Source organism: Lepisma saccharinum, chromosome 1 (assembly GCF_977018435.1).
Source record: "Lepisma saccharinum chromosome 1, izLepSacc3.1, whole genome shotgun sequence".
Classification (NCBI taxonomy): Eukaryota; Metazoa; Arthropoda; class Insecta; order Zygentoma; family Lepismatidae; genus Lepisma; species Lepisma saccharinum.
Window position 1 is genome coordinate 213,708,055 of NC_139229.1, and position 24,026 is coordinate 213,732,080.

A 24,026-nucleotide genomic window follows, 5' to 3' on the forward strand; every position below is an offset into this window, starting at 1 on the left:
GCAGTGATGGCGCCCCAAAAAAGTGGGGGTGGTGGGGAAATTATTTCCCGGTGGCAGTCACATCTATACTTCAGCCACGCTAACTCCCGGTCCCCATTGACAGCGCAGAACGGTTATTTTGACGTAATCCTGTTTCCCTGCTGGCCGCTTCGGGGAGGAGGGATCCTAAGGTTACCGCTTGTTGTTCAAACAAGAGGGCAGCGTTGGGCCTAATTGGCCGTTTGCTGCAAGTTTCTTCGTAGGCAAACGCGGCAACAGCGGGTCGTTGCCATAAAGGCGGTCCAGCGTTGGGAGTTACCTTATCTGGACTCTAAATAATCCCCGTCTACAGTAGTTCGTTGCATAGCGCGTTTAGCTGGTTACACGGTGCAACACCGACTCGTCTACTCCACTGATTTGGTGTCAAGTCGTGTATTTAGCGTCTGCACCGTTTGCATTGCACTACATTCTGGAGCGGTGTATTGTGTTGTGTATGGTCACGTGGTGCGTGCTAACTAATCAAATTATCGTTTAAAGCAGCAGACGGGTATTTGTTGAATATTCTGAATTTCAACACCGTTGAAATTCCGTCTCCTTGGATAAACGTCATTTCGTTGCACCAGCCTGACAGCGGGATACACCTGCACTACACCTAGTGTCAAAATATGCAGCCAACTAGACGGGGCTAATACCATCAGGGTTGTGTAATTATTACGCGTCAAAAAAAGTTTTCTACATAACACGTAAATTACGCGTAAAATACGTAAAACCGTAAAGTACGTAAAAAACTAGAATCAAACCTAAAAGTTAAAAGAACATTTTGTTTTTGCGATGGTTATTGTTACGTATGGCAGTTCGCAGTGGTAGAAAATTTAAAAAAAAAGGCTTTAAAAACTTTCCTTCCGAATTTGTATGTGTTCTTATATTGGAAATTTACAAACTACCATATTCACATCATAATTAGTCTGTGCAAGTGTATAATACGTACTAAAAAGGAATTTGAAGCTGTTACTAAAACTTTGAAACTAATCCACATACATTTTTGTTAATCGTTATATTATGTTATGTTATAAATAGGCTACAAGTACTAGTGCAAGAAGTATATATCAACAGGTTTCTAAATTTTTAAAAATATGTGAAAGAACAGTTCTATTTTCAAAATCTGTTAGTGAGGGTGAGGGCGTGAGGTGGCTGTATAAACAATCTTCAGAAAATAATGATTTTGTGTTGAAATATGTAAGAAAATTAATGTTTAAAATATAACACCATTAAGCCTTGTTTCATTATATGAAAATCTAAATATGATGACCAAGGCAGAAATTTATGTTATTATAAAACATAAACTAAACGTAACAGTTGACAAGGGAAAGCCAGCTGCTAGAATGTTCCAGAACAACTTTCTAATAGTCTGGAGGGGAGTTATTTTTGTGTATATATATCGTCCTGAATAGTACCTTGTTACATTTGTGCTTGGTGCAGAGTCTGAAGAAGACCTTGCTAGAAGGTTGAAACGTTACGTTTATTTTATGTTTTATAATATAATAAATTTCTGCCTTTGTCAGCATATTTAGTTTTTCATGTTTAAAATGTAATGTAATTAAAGTAGTTTTTTACATCTGCTTAAAAAAGTGGTTTTCTACGTGACGTAAATTACTAGTAAATTAGGCGTAATTTACGTAAAATACGTAACGAGTAAATTACCTTGCCAACCATGAATGCCATACGAAAATGCATGTTTGGACTAAAAGAGTATTATATTATTGCTTGGTGGGGGTGAACGGATCTACGGGACCGCAGGGAGTGGGGGAGGGGGCTGCAGTACGCTCCCCTGCACCCTTTGGTCGCCCGTGCAATGGTTTCTAAAAAGTTGCCACGTGCACAGGGGGATATTACACTCAACTCCCGTTTAGCATGCAGAAGCAGATAGGGAGAAATATCTCTCGCCACATCGGACTTAATCACACCCATTAAACAGAAATCACTAGAAAAGGCGTAAATACAGGACTGCGAGCCGAGCCTCTTTGCCTGCGAGCGTAATGGCGACCAGCTCAAACACTGCATTTGACAGTGGGTATAAATCAACGGACAAACAACATGGAAATGTTGAAGTATCGATTGGGACTCTCCTGATAATAAAAGGGGGCGGGGAGAACGTCTGTCATGCGACAGTCCTTTGTTTCGTGAGATTGCCATCTTTGGCTTACCTTGAAGAGGACTCCAAGAGTAGGGAGAGAAACTAGAAATTAAATCCTGCAAATGTGGAACACGAAGCACTTCCGTACTTTGGCGAAATTCGCTCGGGATTCATAGAAACTCAATTATCCTGATTTTAGTGAGGCCGAAGAATGTTTCCAGAAGAATTGAGCAACGTCATCAAATCACGCTCTTCTTTTTTGTTTCTTCCTCGAAAATGCCTGTCGAAATTCACCACAAATGTTAACATTATAATCAGTAACAGGCGTTAGAAGGAAACAATGAGTGTTATCCATTATAAAAACGATTTTAGACTACATTGTGTTGGAGACAGGAGCTCATGAACTGCCATATTATGACCCTGCAAATGTTATTTTAATATTGCTTGCACAAAAAAATTTAATTTTCTGTAAACGAGACAACCACCAATAGGCTACACATGTTGTAGGAGACAACAATTCAGGACATGAATAATTACATCCGTTTAGGCTAATCACTTTTAAATACATTGTATGTCAGCATTTTAGGCGAAACAGGAATTCCCGTATCTCCTAATTCCAAGTTGAAAGGAAAATATTGAAAACGAGGGAAATATGCTTTATGTGCGTAGGGCTAATAAATTTATGAAGGATGTAACTGTAATTTGTAACCAACAGAGAAAAAGAAAGGGGGCAGTTATTGAATTTGTTAAGCACACAACACACGCACGCACAAATATATACACACACACAAGACTATTGAATAAAATATTGACTTGTGTGACTAAACCTGACCTAATCTAAGGCTATTGGTTATAATCATCTTATAAATAGATTACTTTCTAAATGTGTAAACTTCATCCATCAGTTTCTGCTCCTATTATGAATATCTTCCAAATTTGTCAGTATTTACAGAGACGGTCTGATACAAGTTTCCATAAATTTCCGCTCATTTCAAATATTTCCCTTTCAGTTTAAATTAGGTGAAATATGTGAAACAGGAATGTCCGTTTCTCCTGAAATGGCGCCTGGGTTATGCATCAGATTTTCATGTACTGATACGTCAATGTGCGAAACGGGAATACACGAGTGGAACAATGTGTTCTAGGGAAATATATCTGCGTGAGGATATGGATATATAATTTATTATTTTAATATTTTCTCCGAATTATAGTTAATAATAGGAATAGTAGTAATAATAATAATTATTATTATGTGCATCTACCCATAAAAAGAGACTGCAAATAAATTTAGGTAAGAGCACCACCAACACATGGCACTCTTACCACCACCCCTTCCTCCCCCCAAAAGCAAATGTTTAATTCGAACAATGGTGAACAGATATTTTTAACAAGTTTTCAAACAGCATTAATTTTGTAGGCAAAGAATCAATTCCGTCTGGAACTATAGAAATAACGTTATGCAACTTCAAGCACTTACTGGAGGTATTCTAGACAAGATTTATGTAGAAAACAGTTTCTTCACACGTGTAGCTTTCGTAAATGGGCACTATGCTCAGATAGCCTCGAAAATACAGAAATAGACACTACAATTCTCTTCATCAAAAGTTTTTGAAGTTTCAATGAAATTGAAAATGCACTTTATGCTTGAAACACAGTGGCGTACGCAAGGAAGGGGGGTTACCGGGTTTAACCCCCCCCCCCCTTGAGCTTTTGAAATATTATGGAAAATGTAGAAAAAATTAAAAATGGCTAATTTATCACAGTCAAAGATCTGCGACAGTAATAATAATAATAATAATAATTTGAATTATTATTCCCATGCAGCATGAAGAAAAACACAACATTCCAAACACAATCTAAGCGGACGCGAGAATTGTAAAAATTCCTTCCTTCGTCGCAGTGTGCCGACCTTATTTCAAACGTTCTTCCCGGTACTGATTTCACATCCTCTTGTGAACTCTCAAGTTATGCTGAGTCTACATCCACATCATTAAATAATGTTGAAGAAGTGCTTTGTGAATCACCTAGAAGTGATAAATGTGTTGGAATGTCTATAAACTTACTTTTCAACGAAAACATAGACTCAGTGGAATTTTGCAACACGTATTCTCGCGCTTCATCATCATCCTGGGTGAGCTCCATAAATGTAAATTTCCCCGTGCATATAGCACCGTGCCATGAAGGCACACGTAGTGGTGTGGTGGGTCCCAAAGATTCTCGATCTCGAACTATTTTGCAGGTGATGTGATCAGCACCATGCTCCGGCAGCCTTCATCCCCCAGGGTTGCTCTCAGGTACCCATTGCTATGAAGCTGGGTGCGGAGACAAGGCTGGATAAATTCCAACCAATTCCGGGAATCGAACCCGGATATCCCACGAAGTTGTCAGACTAGACCAGCGCGGCTCCTTGAATGGGTTTCATATTTCGATTATTTCAATAAATCCAATATATATGCTTGTTTTTATGGATTTTCTTCACACTTAAAATGTCTCACTTATCATATACAAATAACCGTTGACTAGACAATTATTTTGTAACAAAGAAACAAAAGAAATGTAATTTTGTTCTATTTCTTTCATAAATAGCAGGTGCATTAGTAGTAATTAAACTAATTAATTAATTAATTATAAGAATTATTAATTAATTATTATTAATTAATTAAAGTATAATAAAACAATGGTAATGTGAATTTGTAGAAAGTTTTCGAAATAACACCCCCCTTGATGAAATCCTGCGTACGCTACTGTTGAAACACACTTGTACTTTTAAATGAGTTCTCAACAACTTTCTATCACCTTGTTTCGCTTGTTGAAAACTGATCAACAGCTTGGCACCTAACAGATTTATTAACCATTCAGATGAAAGAAATTTATGCTGAACGTCTAGCAACTCACACCACGCTACAGTTTAGGGAGGCTCAAAGGTTCCTTCATTTAACATTTTATCCCCACTGTTAGCTTTTGAAGCACAGACATTCGCATTATTCGCTACTGACTCTCCACAATCACGGACCAAACTAAAATGTGATGTGAAAAGAGAAATCTTCAAATCAAGTCCTGTAAAACGTCCGCAATAAACCGCCACGATAAAATGAACTTCGATTGAGGAGAGATTGTCCTGGCCTTTGCAAAATAAACTTCCCACGGTTGCCAGAAGAATAACAAATCATGTTTATGCCATTGCATCAACTCTCTTCTGACACCATTGGCCCCCAACGTGGATATTCTCCACTTCCATTGCCTTAATGCATCTGGATCGCCAACTCAACCTGTTTATGTCCATGAATAACTTCCCTAAGTGGTGTTTCCATGGGCAATCAATATCCGATTGCCTCTGTCCACGAAGGGGAGTGAGAAAAAAGGTAAAAGCTTTCCCTCCCCCTTTTTTTTTGCTTTTTCAAAACAGCCTTTTCAAGATAGAAAGAGACGGGGAAAAAGCCAATCTCAGTCCAGCGATTACAAGGATTACCTGTTAGGCGAGCAAGACCGATGGCGTGATTTCTAGCCACCTGGTGGTTGGTTCCAAACTCTGAACATGTCCAACGAAAAACTAAATCAAGTGAAACGCGACTGAATGGTTTCATTTATTTTAAAGGTCGATACTGCTGAATGGTGGCTTACCAAAACCCCAAATGTGTATATTTCTCTATATTTCTGGAGGGTGCCACGACAAATACTCCAAGTAATAAAGAAAGAACATCAATAAGAATAATTAAATATATTAGTAATAGCTATACTAGGGTAAATCAAATATAAACGGGAATTTATTTTTCATAATTTACTGAAACAAAATACAAATACAAAACAAAGTAATTACTTTTCTACATAGCTCCCTTGAACTGAAATGCACTTTTGCCAGCGGATAGGGAGTTTGGCAATTCCTTTGTCCCAGAAAGTTCTCGGTCGTGTGTGCAGCCAGTTGCACACGAACTCTTCCACTTCTGCGTCATCCTGAAAACGCTTACCTCCGAGTGCTTCTTTCAGGGGTTCAAACAAGTGATAATCACAAGGGGATAAGTCTGGACTGTATGGAAGATGTTCAAGTGGTGTCCAACGAATTTCGTCCAGTTTGTCACGTCTTGCACCAGCTGTGTGAGGTCTGGCGTTGTCATGAAGCAGCAGAACACTTCTGATGGGTGTAGTACGGCGTTTGGTCCGATAAGCAGCCTTAACACTTTCCAGGAGTTGACAATAGTAAGCAGCATTTACTGTTCTTCTTTCATGAAGATAATCAATAAAAATGACACCTCTGAAATCCCAAAAAACTGTGGCAAGAATCTTCCCAGCTGATGCGTGGCTTTTGACCTCGACTGGCCCAGCCTCTTCTTTTTTCCGCCACTCCTTGCTGGTCTGTTTTGACTCTGATGTGTAGTGGTGGACACAAGTTTCATCACAGGTGACAAAACAGTGCAAAAATTCATCCCCTTCTCTCTCATAACGAACCAGGAGCCTTTGAGAGATTTCCAGTCGAACCTTTTTCTGGTCCTCAGTGAGGAGGCGTGGGACCCACCTAGAAGCGATTTTTCTGTAACCCAAGTTCTCATGAATGATCGTGTGAGAACTACCATAACTTATGCCCACTGCAGATGAAATTTCACTGACTGCCAAGCGACGGTCACCTTCAATAAAGTCCTGAACAGCCTGAATGTTTTCTTGAGTGATGATTTTCCTTGGCCGCCGTTGATGTCTTTCATTTTCCACAGTTTCCCGTCCTCCCAAAAACATGTGCCATTCATACACGCACGGGTCTTTGAAAGGGTGGACTCACCAAACTATGCTCGAAGTCTGGTCAAAATTTCACTTGGTTTTACCCCTTCGTTTGTAAGAAATTTGATAATGATGCGTTGAGCAATGGACGGGTGTACCTCCTGCTCACTCATCGTGCTACTGACTGATGTTAAAAGTTGACAAGGACTCCAGGGAAGGAACAGACTCCAGATACACCCACTATCATCACCTCAAGGCCACATGACTCCACCACACTTTCCCTGCAAGTAAGAAATAAATTCCCGTTTATATCTGATTCACCCACAGAAACAAAGGGGGAAGGGGGAAACGACACCATTACAAGGCTTCTTCTTACGACAGTCTTACTAAAAAGCGTCGCACAAGATGGAACTGAGTTTTAAAGATTTCGCACACAAAGATCTGTTCCTCAACACTCCACCCTTATCGGGTCGCCTCTGGCAGGAAAGAAACCAAATAAACAAGTACTCGCAAATTTGCTCGTTAGTCCTGGGTTCCCATTCCATTCCTCACCAGAGCGCACGGAACGAAATAATCAATTTCACAGGTAAGATCACACTCAAATTACGTTGCAGGATAAATGCTGAAAGTCGCAGTTTTTTATTTTTCTATTTTGATTTGTTTTATTTTACTTTGCCTTTTGAGCCACTTTAGGCTAATTTGCGAAGATGTGGATGAGTGATGATATGATGAAATTGATGAATGGGCACTCACAAACATCTATGCCCAGGCCGGGATTCGAACCCGTGACCCCTGGCGTTGTAGCGCGATGTGTTAACCATTCCGCCACGGGGGCCGGCTGAAAGTCGCAGTAATGGGCTTTATATATTTATTTACACACAAGGTTCGGATTCCTCCATTAAGTTCTCTAAATTACATTAATCACATATTCTCTAATGTTAGCCCCACGGCGGAACCGCTACGAAGATGCTTTTCGATGATGGGAAGCCGCTGAAGTCCGTAAAATCACTCTCCCTCCTACTATCAGTTTCACACACACTGTTCCAGTCCTCTTTCTGACAGGTCATACGAGTACGAGGTGTGGCTAGAAAAAAAAACGGATTGATGTTGCTGTCGACAAACGGTAAGCGCGTCAAGGTCAAGCGGTGCATGAGTGTATAACGTGATATCCTGCCTATCCACTGTGTGATTTTCCAGGGTGCGCGGCGCTCAGTTTCGCTGTAGCTTGTGGACGAAGTGAACCGTATGTCTGTGCTCCGTGGGAAAAATCTTAAGTGTGAAAGTGGAACAGCTAATCAATTTGAAGTTTCTTATGAAACTCAGGAAATCCGCCACAGAAACTTATGGTTTGTTGAAGGAAGTTGAGTGCTTTCAAAGGTTTAAAAAGGGACGAGAAGTGATCGCGGACGACTCGCGTCCTGGACGGTCTTGCACGTCAAAAATGGAATCAAACATTGCAAATGTCGGTGAATTGATTCGAAAAGATCGTCGCTTGAGTATTCGAGCTATTGCAAAACAACCAACATTATTTCATTACGATGCTGACGACCCTTCGTGAGAGAGTAAGACGACGACGATCTGATTTGTGGAAAAGCAAGTCGTGGACTCTTCATCAGGACAATCCTCCTGTCCACACGGCATTGTCAGTCAAGGCTTTTTTGGCCAAGCATGGGATCCCAGTGTTAGAACATCCACCCTATTCGCCGGGTATCACTCCGTGCGACTTTTTTTTATTCCCAAAGATCAAATCAGCACTGAAAGGAACCAGATTTACGACCGTAGAATCTGTGAAAACAAAAGCGACGGAGGTCATGAACATGGTTTCAGAAAATGATTTCCAGCACTGCTTCAAGCAATGGAAGATTTGTATGGAGCGGTGTATCGATAGTGCAGGGGAGTACTTTCTAGGGGATAATGTTCGTATTGTACAAAATAACCAATAAAATATTCTGTAGCAACAGTCCGGTTTTTTCTAGCCACACCTCGTATTTATACTACCTCCCCCGCCGCGTGGGGGAGCGCTGAGTTAGTAATTTTCTACTTCTTATTGTTGATAATACAATATTCCCTTGTCTCATTCCTAGAGGGGAGGTTGCATTTCTTCGCAAATTTATGCATGCCTTGTTTACTTCCTGATTCATCAGTGGAAAAACGTGGTGACTCATACAATACTTTGTGAGCACCATTAATCTGTAATTCCTCACAATTTGAAACAAAAAGTTCACCCTCTACATTAAATTTTTTGCACCTTATTTGCACCTTAGCCCCAATTCTCAGAATCGATTATGCATTACAAGAGTTAGGGTTTTGTGAACCAAAAATTATAAATGACCTACAATTGGCAGAAAGCCACAAAAACATAGAATATACAACGTAATAACTTTCTAATTAATAAACTTGTGTCTCTACATGGGGTGTAAAGTTTTAGAAAAGAAGGAAACAATGAAAATAATTTGAAATTTGAAAGTACCTAGGACTACTTGTTTCTAATCCAAATATCAATACCTATCTGGGATCTTTTTACATAGGTCCTGTTAGTTTAGTTTATGTGCACACAAATGTGCAATGTCAATGTTGTGTAAAATTTTGAAATGTAAATGACAGCAAAGTCTGGATAAGCTTCTTTCTACTTCCACTGACATAAGAGGGGAAAATTTAATCCACATCGGAAATAAACGTAAAAGAAAGTTCATAGCTACAGAAAGCGAAAACATGTTCAGTATGACAGAAAAATCACATGGAAAACCAAATTTGCAGATTTGTGTCCTAACGAGGTATCTTTTCAAAACTTGAATTTCTGTGTATTTCAGGAAGATATCACAGTTATCCGAAAGTAGTATGTAAAGTTATTACCAGGAAACGGATTTATATGTAAATTTATATGTAAATACATATTTATGTATGAAGCTGAAATCAGTCATGTTTTGTATTATCTTCGCGCATCATGGCACGTAGACTAGAAAAATTCAGTTCTTATTTTCCATATTTGTACACCCTATTAGGTTTTGGCTCACATTTTACATATTTTAGTTATTTTTACATATTATTTCCATATTTCAGAACATTTCTTAACATATACTCCATATCCGCGCAAAAACTACATGTTCCCGTGTGACCGAAGGAGTTGGGTGAATTTCTTGCGAATAACTGACCAAGTCCGAAGGAACGTTAAACAAACTCAATTTTACGAACTTTTCATACCCTCCAATTGAGTTAATTACAAGTTTTCTGTCATCCGGACAATTATGTCCCCCGCCCCCAAAATGTTTGCTTTTGCTATTTTAAAACACTTGAAATTCCTGTATATTTACAATTGTTGTAAACAATAGAGAATGAGAGGCTCAAGAATCGGTTCCTGGTTGTTTGAATTTATTACCCCATATAAACCATATACATTGGTATTTGGAGGGTTGACTTTATGGGAGTGCGTTGACTGACTTATTAGGGATCTTTTTATTTTACTATATTGTTTTACTTCTCGTGTTATCCATTGCTTTCTCCTTCCATTTTAAGTTTTTCTTTTTCTTTTAGGGAAAGCTGTGTCAAAAATATTATAGAATGTATTTGTGAAAATTGTGAACTTTTCATCACTGTCTATTTCACTTACATCTATTTGGCTCCAAGATTATTTTCTATCAAAGATTTAAATTTGTGCATATTTCTTTCACTATACAGGGTGTTGTCACCGTGATCGAGATTTGTGAGTACATTGTCAATTGCAGTTTCGGAATGAGCTGTTATTCTGGTAGGTTTTGCAATTATATAGTTCATATTATATGATAAAGTTAGTGTCAACACACGGTTTCGCTCAGTGCAGTCCTTTAAAAAAATCAACATTGAAATCTCCACAAACTAATACTTTTTTCTTATGAATATTTGGCATGTTATTCAGCTCATTTTCAAGACGTGTAAGAAATATTTCAAAAGAGCCTAGTTGGCTCCGATAGACAGAAAGTGTGACAAGCTTAAAATTATCTATTGTAACAGCAGCACATTCAAAATCCAATTCCGAGGACTCGTTACACAGTTTGTTAGTTTGTCTAGCATGTGGCAGCAGAGAATTTTTTATTAAGATTCACCTCGTTGGTGTATATGTATATATATATATATATATATATATATATATATATACACAATTTAAGTCCATATTTAACTCCATATTTTGGTGAAAATAACATTTTAACTGCATCTAAATCCGTTCCCAGGTTATTACTAATTTGAAGTTAGAGTTTTCATATTTTTAGTTTTGACGTGCTAACTCCATCTAGAAACTACGTACTACTTTGCTTCAGATCCAGAGCCCACACACACCCTTCATACAACCTGAACACAGCATGACTCCCTCAAAAACTTCCCTCCGAGAATCCTTCCAGGAGAAAGTCCGCATCTGGAAGCAGGAGAGTGCGTGCGAGGGGTTGAGCCCAATGGAGACAAATGTCTGGAGACGCTGGAACGAATTCCCACTGGAGACCCCAGAGAATCCTGATCAATTCCGTCAGACATAAGACGCGCGAAAGTCGTTCTGCCGATTGAGCAATGGCGAAGTTCTGGAGAAAGAGTCCCGCCTCCAGCCATTTGGAATACACCCTGGAGAACGATCCGATGAATATGGAAGCCGTGACCAGCCTTGGAGACGCCGATAGTGTTGTCATCCGACGAAACTTCATCTCGGATCTGGGGTAAAATTTAGGGCCTCTTAAACAAGATGCGATGCGATGCCTGCGACAAGGAGTCTTCTGGAAGCCCTCAAACACTAAAGATGATAGGTCGAAAGGATTTCGAGAATTCTCTGTGACTGAAAGGCGCAGAGGAATGCAACTTTTGACAGCACAAGGGAAAGTTATAGTTTTGCAGTGTTCAAACTGAATACAATATAGAAAGGGGACTTCACTTCAACATTTAGATATTATTTTGGATATTATGACTTATCCAATAAAAGTCACACAATTCAAATAGTACAATGACAATGACAATATCAACAAACTGCACTAGGGTAAAACGATTTTGTCCAAACTGAATGAGAATTAAACACTTTTGATTAGATCGAATACAGATAGTCAAAAGTCACAACCAACATTTAGTCATCTAGTTCTTGCACGAACATTGTCTACATCCTTCCGCTGTTATTAGTACCGAACTATTGCTCCGTAAGAAAAGAGTCCCCCATTTATTCCAATTCTGGTTCCTTGAAAAACTAGTAGTTTTTAAGCATAGAGTTTATGTGCTTTGCTTGTACAGTAATGGACCCTTCTGGGTTGTAACAATTCCGTTGACTCCCAATGTAATCCTTACAACCCAGAAGTGTCCGTGACTGTACACATACATTCTACATATATATGGGCAATATAATAATCACAAGAAAAAATATTCCGATTATACAAGTAAATTGTGACAATACCAAAACAGTTCTGTTTTTTAAGCAAATCTTCAAGCCTGTGTAAATAATAACACGTGAATATTGATTTTTACTTTTGACTGTTAATTTTAACAGAGCATATTTATTAAGAGCTGCAGTCCATTTTTATTAACAAATACAATTTTGTACAGTTCCAGCATTTACATTTTTCACTTGGATGATTTCTTTAATAGACTGTCTTCTCTCTCTATAAATGTACTTTAGTTCGTCGATAGCTGTTCACTATTCAAATAAATGTTATCAGGGCATGATTTATCTATCCTTCAAAATGCTCTTACATTGCTACTTGTGTGGTGTCGTCAATGGAATCTGGAATTGAATCTTCAGAAATGTTCCTGCATCACTTTCTCTCTTAGAAATAACGAAGTCCATTCTGATTATTCTCTTTAAAACAATACGATTAAAAAAGGTTCCTCTCACCTTGCCAAAACCAATCATCCATAGGTATATTTTTCTAATCTTTTATCTCCCAATTCTTGAATAATGCTCCCCAATCTGGACCATGGCTTCTAAATACAATCTTTGCAGGATTGATTCAGTCCGAAGCTTCTTTCTCGCCATTCTTCGCTACTAGCAGACTTTCTTTCTTTTTTTGCATAAAATCATCAATGGCAAAACCGAAACTGAATTTCTAATTAATCAAGTTAATCTTCGAGTATCCACACGAATAACCTGCAATGTGAAACTCCTTCACAATCCCAGTACAAGACACTCACTTCTCCAACACTATCTTTTCTATTCGGAATTGAAATTAGCACTTTGTGCTAGTGTGTCTGTTCCTATGACCATTGGAATTGGAACACCACGTTTGATTTTTTCGTACGTCTAGGTCCATTAACTTTGAACTCCAATTTCTCCGATTTCAACCAAACCTATGCCAGAATCTTGTACTGCTTGTTGCCTCCAACAAAAATTTTGTGCCAACTGCATTAAGCTTTAATAGACACTTGATTGATTGAATGATTGAGTTGGTGTTTTAAGTCCACTTTATGCATTGTGAGGCTAATCGGGACTGGACCTACAGTTTAAAGTGGGGTCCGAACCACTATGTGCCTCCACCGGGTATCGAGCTCGGGACCCCTTGATTACAAGGCGACGGCGCTACCAGTGCGCCATCGGGGAAGCCCTTTAATAGACACTTGAAAATTATAATTTAACCTAATAAGTTCTCTCTCTCTTTCATTTATCATGGATCAGGTCCTTTGATTCATGTTTATTTATCCATTTTTGTTCTAATGGCCGTTTTGCACACTATAAATACGAAAAACACTGGGGTTCCATCAGCATAAGCAGTGGCGTGCCAAGAATTTTCGAAAGGGAGAGGTTAAGTGTACCTACTTTTTTCGTTGCTAATGAGCCTTCATTTTGCAATCTCTTCCAGCCTTTAATGTTCTTTTTTAAAGTAATACGGGGCCCAAGGGGGGGGGGGCACACATTTTATATTTTATGCATAGGCAAGTTCCAGAACTCTGTAGTTGGCAACATCACGTGACCATCGGAAACAAAACAAAGGGAAATCCTTTGCAGCTACGAAGCCATTGCGGGGGCGGGAGAAAGGGCTTCTGTGGGAGTACCCACGAGACAAGAGACCCTGGGGAGGTTTCGCCGTTTCTGCGTTTTTCCTTTCCTTCTTCCGCTGTTTTGACACTTCTGGGAATTCTGTTGTTCTTTCTTTGCCCGACTGACTACCATTTTCTCGGATGAGAAAAAAAATTGCACGCAACTTCAGAAAAACATGCTCCGATGCTCAATGGTAGCCCCAGAAGAAATGGCACCTGCGAAGGGCGTTTGGAATCGATTTCAACTTACAGTGAACTGATGGGCAAACCTATTTTCTGGAAGATTCTGTTCAGTAAAATGATCTCTTCCGGACATTTATTTAAAAATAGTCGAATTCTGAATAGGTCGTGATTCGTTGAACTTAACCTAACACGATTCACTTGATTCTAACTTGCATTGAATGTTGATTTTCTTACAAAAATATAATGGATTCGTTCCAGTGATTCATAAATTTTCTTTCAATTTCTGTTATTTTAAGTCGCTTTTCTACTTCTTGGGTTCAGGGTTGTGCAATTACAAGTAAAATAAAAGGTTTTCTATACGTAAATTACGCGTAAAATACGTATACAACATAAAGCACGTTAATAAACTATAATCAAACATAAAAATTTAAAGAAAACATGGCTTTTTGCAATGGAGTCATTCCATGCCAAATCAACACAGATATGTGCAATTTTTAACCTGACCATCTCCGATTTTCATGAAATTTGGGAAGTTGAAACTATGCATAGAACTTAGTAACTATGAAAATTTTTAGTCTCGTGAGTCTTGTAATTGTTAAATTATACAAGGTCAAAGTTTGCAGAAATTCCCTTTTTGAGCCCGCTTAGCTATACTAACAAGCCTACCTTTGGATAAAAAGATAATTTTGTCACGTGACCTTGACTTTTGACCTTGAATATCTCAAACATGTCATCACCAAAAATCGTGAAAAAAATATATTTGGTCCCTCATGCCATACTATGAAACATATCAAACAATCATTCTGGGACTGCAATGGGATCAGAAGATACAAAATAATATGTGTAACTATGTGACTGATAAAAGCCCCATTACATGAACTATGACGAGTCAAATGTCCCTTAACACTTCCTACAAAATGTGAAGGAGTTATCCTGGGTATAATTGGTCATGAAAGAAATAGGTTAGGCACAGGGAGATCTCTAGCCGTGTGTGTCAAGCGCAGGTCCGGCATATTGTTGACCCCCATATTGAATTCAACGCAAAAATTTCAAAGGAAAGGGGGTGATGTGATATATCAAATCAGGCTAGAATTTAACGAGAAATGAAGTGACGAAGGTTTATCCAACATATATTTAATAAGCAAAAATTTATTACTGCATGCTTGTAACATTTTCTCCTTTTCGAGGTGTTGAAAACAAAGCATTGGAATGCTCCTAACGTGTTAGGAACTCATCGAGATCACGCTGACATCTTTGGAGAGAAAGAAGTATACGCACCGTTGCATATGATTTTAATCAGCAACATTCACCAAATAGTTGAATAGTGAAGAATATTGGGAAAAGTATCTCAAACAATTACGTGACACTTCCTTCGGAATGAAAAATTCTTCAGTGACGAGGCAAATTTTTATGTTCACGGTGAAGTTAATAAAATTAATATGCAATACCTGTGATTTGCTCAGTCGAATGGTTGTTGCTGGTAAGCTAATTATGTGGTATAATGTATGGCGAACGGAAATGGTTGGTCCATATTCAACAACGGAACCTTAAATGGTGAGGGCTACTTGGATTTGTTAAGTGAACAGGATATGGCACTTTTCGAGAGTTTTGAAACAGGACAGAGTGTGACCACACTACGTGGACATTTTCGCAATTTCTTCATGGTAATTTTCTAGGTAGATTGATGTGCACACGGGGATCTATTAAAAGGCCTGCACATTCCCCAAATCTAACATCATAGGAGGACTTTTACCTTCAGAAACATTTGAAGAGAATGGTGCATGCACTAAAAGTCCCTGATATTGACCATCTGAGAGAAGGCATAATTGCTGCTTGCGATGTTGTTGCACATGCTACATTACCAAATGTTCTATGCGAGTGTGAGAGACGTCAACGAGTGTGCTCACAGGAACATTGACAACATTATAATGTGCATATATCGTAAGTGAAAGATATGTGCTGGCGTAAGATACGTTGGAAAATCCTTCGTCTTTTTATCCAAAGGTAGGCTTGTTATATATCACTGGAAAGCTTGTTCAATTCCCTGTACAATAAGCTTTATTTGAGCTTCCTAGGCAAAATAGGGGCGGAGTTACAGATTTAGTATAGCTAAGCGGGCTGAAAAAGGGCAATTTCTGCTAACTTTGACCTTGAATAATTTAACAATTACAAGACGCACGAAACTAAAAATTTTTATACTTACTAAGTTCTATGCATAGTTTTAACTCCCCAAATTTCATGAAAATCGGAGATGGTCAGGTGAAAAGCTGTGTTGATTTCGCATGGAATGACTCTGGTTAATTGCTATTTATTGCAGTTGTCAGTGGTAGAAAGAAAAAGGCTTTAAAAACTTGTCTTCCGAATTAATATGTGCTCTTGTATTGTAATTTTACAAACTGCCACATTCATATTCTCATCATAATTAGCCTATGCAAGTGTAATACATATGAAAAATGAATTTGAAGCTGTTACTGAAACTTAGAAATCCAATCCAAATAAATTGTCGTTAATCGTTATATTATGTTATGTTATAAATACAAGTACTAGTTCTACAAAACGTACATATCAACAGGATTCTCATTTTTTAAAATATGTGATGGTGTAGTGGTAACATCGTCGCCTTGTGATCAAGGGGTCTCGGGTTTCATACCCGGTGGAGGCACAGTGGTTCGGATCCCACTATAAACTGTAGGTCCAGTCCCAATTAGCCTTTCCGTGCGTAAAGTAAACCTAAACCACAAATCAATCAATCAATCTTATAACTTATTTTCATTTAGAACGTTCAGCGTCCAGGGCCGACTCCCGCCGCCCCCTAGCTACGGTTCTGAAGTTCATAAGACTAAGAAAATTGTATTAAAAGTATTTTTATTTGCATAAAATTTGGTTTGAATAGAGTAGATTTTGCAATTCCAGAAAAAAAAAACTAAATCCCAGAGCACAACAGCCCTATGAGGGATAGGGCCTGCCTAGCGGCTTTTCAAAGGGTGATACATCCCATCGCCGCTGTTTTTTGGCTTTCGAAACCTGAGTCTGTTGCTATTGCATTTACCTAGTGCCAAAATTTTGCTGTTTTGACACTCGCACTAAACGAGAGAGGCCTAACCACTCAGCTACGCAATTCCAAAAGCTTAAAAAATTGTACCTTGTCCCGCGTATTGAGCCTGAACTTTCAATTTGTAGAATATATCACTATTCATTCCATCACTAGTCACAGCTTGAAAGTTTTTTTTTCCCTTTCAGGCGAATAAAAAAACGAAGTGAATATTAATGATTTCCTCCTTTGCAGCAGGAATGTCGGTCGAACCAATAAAGATAGCAAGTGTATAGTGCGTATGTAAAAAAGAAGCTTTTACTGAGTCACATGCAATCAGAGGAAATTATAATATCCATTAACGAACGCCATGTTCAATACCTCAAAGGCATATGGATTTAAACCGGGTGCCTTTGTAAGGATGCTAGAAAGGATCGGAAATTCATAATGTTTCACTTTACACTCATCAGGGGCGGCGCCAAGGGTGTGCTAGAGTGGACTGGCACACCTGCAGGACGGTTGACAACATGTAATAGGCAAATTTCGTCATAGAAATACAGCATGTTTCGCTTAGAGGGGTCGAGAAATAAATTATCACCGTTTAAAAACAGGAAAAAATTGTTACGATTTTCAGTTTACAAGATACAGAAACTCTCCGAGTTTATACAACAATAGTGAATACACGTGCTGGTACATGTGCGCCACACTTACAAGCCTGGCACTATTTAGTAGAGCAACAGATAGGACGGTAAGAATGTGGACCGTTTAGATGTATGCAGGGCAATTCAAGGTGCACACATCGAGTTGCAGTGACCATTTTCCTGAACTCGACAGTTTCTACAACAAGGTATGTAAAATGATGTGTTAATAAAAATTTATTTGCACTTCAAATTATCAATTACTTCTCGATCCCTCTAAGCGGAACACGCTGTACAATAAAAGTGCATTAAAAGTGTACAGACAACGATGCATATAATGTCAAATTTCGTCATTTCGTATTGAAATGAAACAATGCGCAACTTTGAGCGAGTACGGACCTGACGATAAACAATTATCCACTTGTGAGCATGAAAGACTAAACCAGGTACTGGCTGTCTCGATAATCTAAGGTACAAGGTAGAAATGGGCGAAACGCAAACGCTGCAGTCACGTTGCCCCTCTCCATGTAGCCCCATTCTCTCGCGCGCGTTCCTTCACTTGGTTGTAGCAGCACTGCCCTTCCCTGATGTGATATCTGTTGGGAACACAGAAGACTCACGTTACCTCATCAACGGCTCCTATTGGCTGGGGTTCCTGGATCGGATGCCAGAGCAACACGTGACGGGATTGTTTGAGCTCAATGTGACACAACACTAATATAGTCCATTGCGTTATGTACAGTAACTCTTCGACAAGAGAGTTTTTCAACCTGGCCCACGAGAGAACAACAGCGTTTTGATTTATTCCCTGCCCTACGTTTTCTACAACCGCAGTGTGAAATTCTAATGTAAAACGTACTCGCGGACATTTTTAGAAGGCAGCTTTTGATCTGTCAATCCTGGTCCAGGAATTGTAAATAAATTCAATCCCGGATTGAACCTAGGAACCTTTTTTCAGGAACAATTAAAATACAGTCCAGGAACCTTATTTAAATGTAACAATACGCAACTTGGACCGAATTTACATTGTGCGAGAAAAAAGGTTCCGGTCCTGCAGCGGAACCCAATAGAACCCATTACAATTTATGGGTTCTCGGATCTTTAACAACCCTGGCTGCAGTCCTCAAGGGGTAACTTGAAACAAGCAACTTTTCTAATAATCTCTCTATAGCGCCCACAACGCTAGACGGATCAATACGATTAATTTCGCACTCACATTTCAAAGAGTGAGTGGCATACAGTAGACCATTTTGACGACTACATGGCGACACTCAAGATAAAATGCGAACAGTGGCAGACAAAGAAAAACATGCTTCGGATAGTATACAAAGTTTCAGTGAGTAGTCCTACCTTGGATTTCCTTGTCGAAGGATCTCTTCATCCTGTAATGAAATATAGAAAAGCCAATTAACAATTGAATCATGATTACCAACTCTATATTTACTCAGACCCTATATAAAATACATAATAGAAATGAAGATATTCCAGAGCATCTTTATTGGGTACAGATATTTAAAATTTAAAATGCAATATATTATTTGGATAAACATAATTTTTATCATTATCTGCACGCCTGATCTGATTTAGTTTATTTATTTGGTGACGATAAGGACGGGAGGATCGCAATTACACATAAACAACACAACACAAACTTCCGCAGAGAATTATCCTGATTGTGGGTCAAGTGAGCAGAGCCTCATTCGTCTGCCAGGATGCGGTCCAGGGTGTACTACTTGGAAGAGAGGTTGATACGTGAGTGTGAGTGTCTTCAACGAAGTTCACCCTTTACACTCGCATTAGCTGCAAGTCGAAATGAAATTGATTAGTTATGAGGTGGTTTTATATAGGCTATATATCTATATATATTTTTGTACGAAAAGCCTCTTGGAAGGCCCTGCCTCTCAAAGGGGTGTTCATCACTGTAAGCATAGTTTCAAATGTTCCTTCATGCTGTTACGTTGCCTGGTTTTTATCACAGTAAAACAACTTACAAATACTCCTTCGCGAAGAACGAGACGTTTCAAGCCTATACTCTTGAGGCCACCTCACACGTCGAAGTATAAACTTCGAGTCATTTGATGAATTATAGTAATCATCCACACTACCTATAAGTCAGCACTCAATACAACGTCCACTAATACACGCACAAAGAAACCACGGATTCGAAAAACAAAACAGTATTAATCTTGAAAACTTATCTTTAATTACATTATCGAAATCATACATTTTAATCAGCTTCTCCTAGCAACCGAAAAAACTTTCAAATTAGTCCGTAACCTTGCGATTCAATAACACAATTGCGTCAAAACACATTTTACAAAAGTATTGCTTTTATATTTAACGTACTCAATATTCGGTGGAGGCACAGTGGTTCAAACTGTTGGTCCAGTCTCGATTAGCCTTTCTGTGCATAAAGTGGACTTAAAACAAGAATTCAAATTGAACATTTTAAACGTCAAATTATAAGATCACATGGGGGCATAACAATGCGAAGTATAAATTCTATGTAGATCCTACGATCGATGGTGGCCTGTATTACTAAGGTGTAACCGGGCTCAGAGAAAGCAACAGCTATCATCCACGAGATTTTGATTTAGCGTCATCGATGCAAACGAGAGAGTAACAATCTATGAATATCATTACACTACCTTGTCCCACCCAATATTCCAGTATATAATTACATCTCCTGTAATGATAGCCTGTGGATTTTCATGAAAAAGACGTTCATGCTAAAATGTAAGGCTCAGATCTTTATCGTTGACGAAAAATATTATTTCTTTTAATCACTACGTGCCCCCTTCCCCCTCGCTTACATTAATCCATGTTCCTTGTTGTCGGCAATGTAAAATTTATACGAAAATCGGTCTCCGACCGCCTTTCATTCCTTTTAGGGACAATGAGTCATAAATATCGCGCGAGAACAGGTATCTTTCACAGCCTAGCCGGGTGATTCACAACACGATTTATGTAACATGGTTATATAGTGTGTCGAATGGCTGTCAGAATGGGTAATGAGCCCGCATATTTTATAATTAATGTTGTTCTGATCTTCAGATGCGTTACGAAGCTAGATCTGTTATGTAACGGAATAGCGGTAAAATTAGTTTCTTCTTCCGCTTTCCAACACAAGATATATGGGTCGGATCGAAATACAATTCTATCAGAAGTGGCTAATTCCACACAAACGGCCCTTTATACAAGGGAGTAATCTGGACTAGACCAATATCTAAGATTTGGCACTAACACTTCCTTTTCACCCAGTTGGAACTAAAAAAAACTATAGAGATATTAAAGTAAAGAATAGTAACAGTATGAGCCAAGTTTTGTCACAAGGCCATTTAGGCTAATCAGGACAGGGGCCACAGTTTAAACAGCGTTTGGCCTAACATGTTACCTTTCCCGCGTTGGTGATTACTCAGCAGTTCCTCTGCGAATCAGATACGAGGAAACATCGTCTGGTACACAGCAATGGGCGAATGGAAACCAGAAAATCAGCACTTACCATATGCTGCTCCGGGAATGTCTGGAGCAAGGGGACGAAAACAAGTCTGCGCAAGTAGTGACTCGGGAGGGCTCTCGTCGCGCACGGCTTTGTTTCGGCCATTCGCTTTCTCCCCTTCTATGGCGTTATGTGCAGCCTTGATTGTTCCCGAGGCAGAGTGTGGTAGCTTAATTATTAATTTATGACTTATTAAAGAAGTTCGTCTTGCTCTGTTTTTGCGGCACTGGTTAGTGTTCTGTACATACTTTCGTGCATTCCTGTGTAGCTTATCCATAACGTGGCGTCCCTCCAACGTGGAATTGATGGTAGATAACGACAACGTTGTGAGGTTTCTGCTAGAAAGGTCAGCGTTCGGCAAGCTTGGGAACAGCAACAGTTTAGGCCAAAGACGGTTCAAAGCAGGATAGAAATATGTGCAATGTCCCTACGCTGGGAATCGATCCAGGGACCTCTTGACTAATAATTAACACACAGTGAAAAGCGACGGATTCAGGAGGACTTGAGACGGTTGAACATGTGTCTTGTTAACTCAGGATCGAAATTCATAATTCTTCCACCAGATATGTCACAGTTGTTTACTTTCAAAACCTTTCAATTTACATTTTTCTATTCCACTGAAGTGACATGATTATGAAGCTGTACTTTGAGAAATTCTACCCTGTCTTTAATGTCTGTCGTCGAAGTGGCCCTGTTCATATATTCTGAACCATTAACCCCAGTGGCGTCTCGTGGCCTCAAATTTGGCCGGGGCTTATTTTTTAAAGAATTTAAAATATAATGACAATTCACATGAATTACAAAAAATAGATATTTTTTTCTTCTAGACTACAAAACTGGGCTTACTTTTTTGAAAGAATTTAAAATGTAATGACAAATTACATGAATTACAAAAAAACGGGTATTTATCTTCTTCTAAACTACAAAACTGGACTTATTTTTTTTAAAAAAATTTTAAATATAATGACAATTCACATGATTACAAAAGAAACAGTTATTGTTGTGAAACATACCTTTCTACGAACGTTGACTCCTGTTCTTCTGCTCAGCAAATTTTGTTATTACTTCTTTGTTGAAGCCCTCTATGTTTGAAATGTATTTTTTCTCTATTGTAAGCAAGTGTCTTGTCCCATTGCATTTCTTAAGCAGGTTTTAATACGCTTCAATGTGCTGAAACATCGTTCAGATTCAGCTGTTGCCACTGGAGTTATTAAAACTATGTTTGTCATTTTTACTGTTCCTGAAAAGCAGGGACGGCGCCAGGGGTGGGCACGGGTGGGCAAGCGCCCACCCAAAAATTCCTGTGCCCACCCGATTGCCCACCCAATCAAATTCAATAAGTACTTGGAGGTATATGAATAACTCGATAAATAAGTGTATTCTGGTGTTCATAACATGTATATTTTACTTGTGAATATTATCTAAGCTAGAAATATTCACATATTATCAACCCATAAAAAGCCAATTTTGTCATTAGAAAGTGAAAGTAAATACTAGAGCTATTGAAACAAAAACTGTGATCAAATGAATACTTCCATGATTAAAAGCAGTTAGTAGGCTTAGGAGGCTCAAAATTATGCAGGGTATGATCAAGATTAGATCAGAATTTAGGGTGAACTTGAGGACTGCAGCTCCGTGCCTCCCCATACGCATATAAATTCCGGCCTGGGTATGGTTAAAATAATCTCTAAATAAACAAATAAAATCATCATCTTAGCGTTACTTCCTCCGGCAACACAATACATTATTTTGACTTTTTAATTATTATTATTATTATTATTATTATTGGAATAATTTAATGAAGAAGACTTAGATGGGCAGGCCATGTGACATGAATGGCAGAGGAAAAAATAGTTTACAGGATTCTTGTTGGGAAACCTGATGGTAAGAGACCAGTAGGAAGGCCAAGACGAGGATGGAGGGATAACGTTGAGATGGACCTAAAAGAAATCGGTAAGGATGGGAAAGATTGGATTGATCTTGCCCCGAATAGGGACAGATGGAAGGTTTCTGTTGCTGAAGCCATAAACCTTCGGGTTAAATTATGCTAGAGAGTATAATATAGTTTTAATTATGTCTGCATTAAAAATCCAGAAGTGTCCCTTTTATTATTTCATTACAATTTTTATATACTTGTTATCTTCAAATATCAATATGGTATGCGAAATATCAACTTTATATTCATTTTACTAATAAGAAGGAATCACAGTAATCACTACAATACTGAATAAATTTTAATAAACCAGTTATGTATGGAAAAAGCTACAGAATTATTCAATTGCTAATGAGTGGCTTATCCTATTTAGAAATCCTCGTTCTATACATAAATTTTGCCACATGAATCAGCCGAAAATGTCAACAGAATCTGTAGATGTAGCTGAAGTAAAGAAAAAAGTTATGTCACGAAGTATCCAGAAGACGATTTTATTAGTTTGTTTTTAAATCCACTTTTATGCTAATCGGGACTAAACCTACAGTTGAACGTGGAACCAGTGTGCATTGTGCTTCCACCAGAGGAGGGTGGAGTCGAACACGGGACGTCTTCATTATAATGCGACAGCGTTATGCCTTTGGGGAAAAATATACAGAAAGAACTCGCACCAAACGTGGCATTTTATCACCTCAGAAGATGCGTCCATTTTAGGAGGGTGATTGCCTGAGACAAATATTTGAGACTTTCGGAAAACAACTTCATTGTTCACGGAATTAGCTGCCTTGACTTAATCCACTAATTAAACGCTGTGCAATTGAAACTACCATCTCAACTTTCTAAGAGGTATGAACTAATGCAACTCCATTTTTGGAAGAGTAAGTTGTGGTGGATTTGTTATATTTAACCTTTAAACAGCCGAGCCGGTTTTCGAAAGTAACCCCTCTCTC

The 24,026-nt window shown here is 38.7% G+C and overlaps 1 protein-coding gene across 2 annotated transcripts in view; it reads right to left on the reverse strand.

Annotated features, from left to right (window-relative positions):
- The window catches only part of sfl (N-deacetylase and N-sulfotransferase sfl), a 491,065-nt gene that overhangs the window by 241,126 nt on the left and 225,913 nt on the right, over nucleotides 1-24,026 (reverse strand). For both annotated transcript variants that reach the window (XM_083112039.1, XM_083112033.1), the window contains exon 2: nucleotides 18,998-19,029. The gene's annotated coding sequence lies outside the window, so the exon portion shown is untranslated. The remainder of the gene's footprint in view (nucleotides 1-18,997; nucleotides 19,030-24,026) is intronic.